Genomic DNA, 5087 nt, shown 5'->3' on the forward strand with positions numbered 1-5087 from the left:
ATTCCTGCAGAAGTATGATTTCCATATTCTTTGATACTAACTATTCCAGCATATTTGCTTTCATTGTGAGTCACAACCTGTATCATCTTGCGACCAAAGAACAATCTGTGTACTGGCAAATACCTTGATATTTCAGTTCTCAGCGGAAAAAGTGTATTTGTAACGAAGCCACAATTTACAATTCTGGATAAAAATTCCATTATTTCACAAAATAGGCCATTGGGAGTTTCTTTTACTCCAAGAATTTTAGGCGAATAATTTCTAAGGCTTGTCACTACACGATTTGTCGTTTCCTCTAAATCTTCATACGTGGCACGCATATCACTTTCCCAAGCATGTTTTGAAGTTACATGTCCGAATTTTTTTAGTAGATATGACAAAAATTCTACTCCTTTTGTGTCTGCTCTACGGATAATCGTAATGTATAGGTCATTAATAAATGATTGCCTTGTTGCGTGTTTTTCTCTCCATTTTAGATTTACGTGATTAGCGAAAAAATTCGGCAAACCTTGACTTGCAAATTCATCAGAAAAAATATTTTTCTTACGTCTGATAGTATGAAAATATAAACTAAATGCCGGAGATGAAATGCTTCTTAGCATCTGATTCCTGATGTTGTTCTGTATGGCTAAATCCTCGTCATCGGCGGTTTCAAATGCAAAGCCACTTAATTTTATAACCTTAACCAACCAATTTTCTTTTGTTATCAAGGTTGTGCTATTCCAATAGCAAGAATAAGGAATAAATTCAGCAGCGTGAACTTCCCTGCTCAGAGTAGATTTATTCTTTGATTGAACAGCCCTAAACCTCAGCATCACACAACGTTAAGCAATATCATAAGAATTGGCTCCATGATAAAAACGATTTAAACATTTCGAGCACTTTCCTAATTTTACCATAAATAATTCAATAAACAACGGTTCTTTTGCAGAAGCTATATAGCCAAGTCCATGTATACCTGGTAACATTAAGAGAATCACTCTCAAATCATTTGAATTAATGAAAATTAGCATGCAAATCAGGACGTTTAATATTGCAAACATATAACTCACACCAAAGAGCATTGCAGGTCTTGTAAGACCTTTAAATAATTGATCTGTTTGTATACTACCTGTGGACATATCTTTAACCTTCTAATAATAGCTCTAACACTAATACTATATCATTATATTAAAAATCCATTGAAACTAGTAGCACTTTAAGTTAAGATACATTGATTAATAATTTAACCCAGATAATGACAAGTTGGCCATTTCAAGAAGCAGAAAAAATATTGCAAAAATTTCCCGATGAGAAAGAAATAATATTTGAAACCGGTTATGGCCCTTCGGGTCTACCTCACATTGGAACTTTCGGGGAAGTCTTCCGTACTACAGTTGTTGTAAATGCACTGAAGAAAATAGCTCCTGATATAAAAACCAAGATCATTGCAGTTTCTGACGATATGGATGGTTTACGAAAAATACCGGACAATGTGCCAAATCAAGAGATGCTGAGGAAGCACTTAAATAAACCAATAACTATGATACCTGATCCATTTGGTACCCATGAAAGTTACGGCCATCACATGAATTCATTGTTGTGTAAATTTCTCGATTTGTTTGAATTTGAATACGAGTTTAGGAGTGCAACAGAGTGCTATAAATCTGGTGTCTACGATGAAAAACTTTTACTTCTGCTGAAAAGTTATGACAAAGTGATGGATGTAATGCTTCCCTCATTTCGAGAAGAAAGGCAGCAGACCTACAGCCCATTTTTACCATTATGTCCAAAAACTTCTCAAGTTCTGCAAGTGCCAGTAGTCGAAACAAATACGGATAAAGGAACAATCACATATGAAGACTTCCATGGAGAAAAAATAGAAGTTCCGGTAACAGAAGGAAGGTGCAAATTGCAATGGAAACCGGACTGGGGAATGAGATGGGCTGCGTTTGGAGTGAATTACGAAGCTCACGGGAAAGATTTAACACCATCTGCTGTGCTTTCAAGCCAAATATGTGAAATACTTGGAGAAAAGCCACCACTCTTGTTTTGCTACGAATTTTTCCTTGATAAAGAAGGAAAGAAAATATCAAAATCAAAAGGAAATGGCATTTCAATTGAAGAGTGGTTAACTTACGCACCAACGGAGAGTTTAGCATTGTACATTTTTCAGAGCCCTAAAAAAGCTAAACGTTTATATTTTGATGTGATACCAAAATCAACTGATGAATATTTAGAATTTGTAAGACGTTATAACGAGAACAACGGGGAAAACAAAAATAGTAAATTTCATACAGAACCTTGTTATGATGAGAAATTTCTAGGAGAAGTGCAGGTGAGCACCGCAGAATACTCGAATGTATTTGAGGAACGCAAGCAAGCTTTAACGACAAAATTGCCATCAGAAGCAAACCCTGCCTGGCATATCCACCAGGGCAATGTTCCCAATATAGAAACTTCAGGCATAAATTTCTCACTACTTTTAAACCTAGCAGCGGCTTGTAATGCTGAAAACAAAGAGATCCTATGGGGTTTTATATCCTCTTATGCACCGAACGTCACACCAGAAAATAATAAAATGCTTGATAGACTTTCAGACTTTGCAGTAAAGTATTACCACGATTTTATCAAACCAACAAAATCATATAAAGCTCCAAATGCAAAAGAGAAAGAAGCGTTACTAGATTTGAAGGACACTTTACATTCTCTATCTACAACTGTTACTGCTGAAGAAATTCAATCTCAGGTATTTTCTATTGGAAAAAAATATGATTATACCAACTTACGTGACTGGTTTCAGCTATTATATGAAACGTTACTTGGCCAAAAAACCGGTCCAAGAATGGGATCTTTCATAAAGCTTTATGGAATAGATAATACGATTTCTCTCATAGAAAGCGCTACTAAATGTATACTTTAGAGTTTACCTTCTTTCGTTTGAGCTCTTTAGTTTTTAGTTCTGCCTTCTAAGGCTTTTACTCGTGACAACCACTGTGCCTGCGATCTTGTCGTGCCAAGTTTGACAGCGTTTGTTGAAATTTGACCATAAAAAGCCCAAGAATAATGGTGCAGCTGACAATATAAAGGAAAAAAATCTCTTTGTTGCTTGTCTTAGGGTCATCCTTTCGAAAGTTTGTGCATCCACAACTCTAAGCCCAAGTAATAGTTTTCCAGGTGTAGCAGCAAACCTTACCCACATATATGTTACATAGCAAAAGAGCATAATACATTGGACTATTTGATTTAGGATTTGTAATTTTATAAGTCTACTCTGCGTTGTCTTTTCTTCTGCAGACAGTGGCACTTGCATTTGGTATTTTGCAGCAATTTGACTTAATATTTTGCTATCCTCTGAGTTCATAAAGAGCTTATTTAAGGCTTGGCTGCAAAACTGCAAGAACAAAACGATAATAATCAAATCAAGCAATACTGATATATAGCGCCTAAGTCCTGTTACATAACATATCCCATTTTCATCTTTCTTTACCTTTTGAATAACATTTATAGAAGAAAAAATAGAAAATAAACGATTAAAAAATTTATGTAACATATATATACTTTCCAATATTGAACGTGCCCCTGGCCGGACTTGAACCAGCATGCTTTTGCAAGCAACAGATTTTGAGTCTGCCGTGTCTACCATTCCACCACAGAGGCATTAAGTTTTAATGCTATAGGCAACACGGAATTAGTCAAATTTTATATGTCTTTCAAATGAGGACTAAATATTCTACAATAATCAACAGTTACTCTCAAAACTTAAAATGAATGAATTACCTCAGTTCAAGAAGTGTAGACAAGGAAATATGTAAATTACCGCATAATTTAGAAGCCGAGCAAATGCTTATTGGTGCAATGATTCGTGATAATAGAATCTGTGATGCAGTTGAAGACACAATCACAGCAGAGAATTTCTATGATCCATTACATCAGAGTATCTTTACGCAAATATCCAAAACCAGGAAACACGGTATAGTTGCCAATGAACTAAGCCTCAAGATGTTTTTTGAAAACGACCAAGCATTTACCGAATGTGGTGGAGTTGAATACTTAGCAAAGCTTGCAGCAAAGGCAAGTATTGCACTTGATATCTATAGTTTGACTAGAATAATCCGTGATACTTACTTAAGGAGATGTTTAATTAAGCTCGGGCAAGAAATAGTTGGTGATAGCTACAACTACGATATTGAAAATCCTGCACAGGCGCAAATTGAACAAGCAATGACAAAATTGTTCAACTTAGCAGTAAAAAAACAAGGTGAGAAAACATATATAAAACTTGCAAGTTCAATTAAAGACGTAGTTGAGAAGATCAGCACACTGAAAAATAATCCAGAAGCGCTGGGCGTTACAACCGGACTTCAAGATCTAAATCAGCTTCTTGGTGGCCTACAAAAATCTGATTTATTAATTTTAGCTGCAAGGCCTTCTATGGGTAAAACAGCACTGGCGCTAAACATCGCACTTAATGCTTGTAAGATGTTGCAAAAAAGAGCAGATAAACAACACTATGTAGCGTTTTTCTCACTTGAAATGTCAGCAGAACAATTAACCGCAAGGCTGATCACTATAGATTCAGGGATTAGTTATTATAAGGCATCACTACTCCAGACACGACAAAGTTATTCTCCTGCATGATAATGCTCGTCCACATGTTGCGGCGCCGATCAAAACCTATTTGGAAACACTTCATTGAGAAGTTTTACCCCACCCGCCGTATTCACCAGACATTGCTCCTTCTGATTTCCACATGTTTAGATCGATGGCGCATGGCCTGTCTGAGCAACACTTCACATCATATGAAGATACCAAAAATGGGGTCGATTCGTGGATAGCCTCAAAACATGAAGCATTCTTCCGACGCGGTATCAGTATGCTGCCAGAAAGATGGGAAAAAGTAGTGGCAAGCGATGGACAATACTTCAAATAAAACATTAGGTTCCATTCTTTCACAATAAATGCCCAATTTTTGATAAAAAACGGCGGAAACTTATTTGTACACCTAATAGAATCTGTTATTAACTTTCCAGTACCGCGTAATACGAGGGATGTCCACAGATTTGTGTGCCTCGCAAGTTATTTTCGACGATTTATTAAACATTTTC

The 5087-nt window shown here is 36.2% G+C and overlaps 1 non-coding gene across 1 annotated transcript; it reads right to left on the minus strand.

The window, feature by feature from the left end:
- Positions 1-3556: 3556 nt before the first annotated feature.
- Positions 3557-3639, minus strand: Trnal-caa. The gene has a single exon. It is a non-coding gene; the product is annotated as a tRNA-Leu (tRNA).
- Between the last annotated feature and the right edge of the window lie 1448 nt (positions 3640-5087).

Source organism: Formica exsecta, unplaced genomic scaffold, assembly GCF_003651465.1.
Source record: "Formica exsecta isolate Colony F162 unplaced genomic scaffold, ASM365146v1 scaffold707, whole genome shotgun sequence".
Classification (NCBI taxonomy): Eukaryota; Metazoa; Arthropoda; class Insecta; order Hymenoptera; family Formicidae; genus Formica; species Formica exsecta.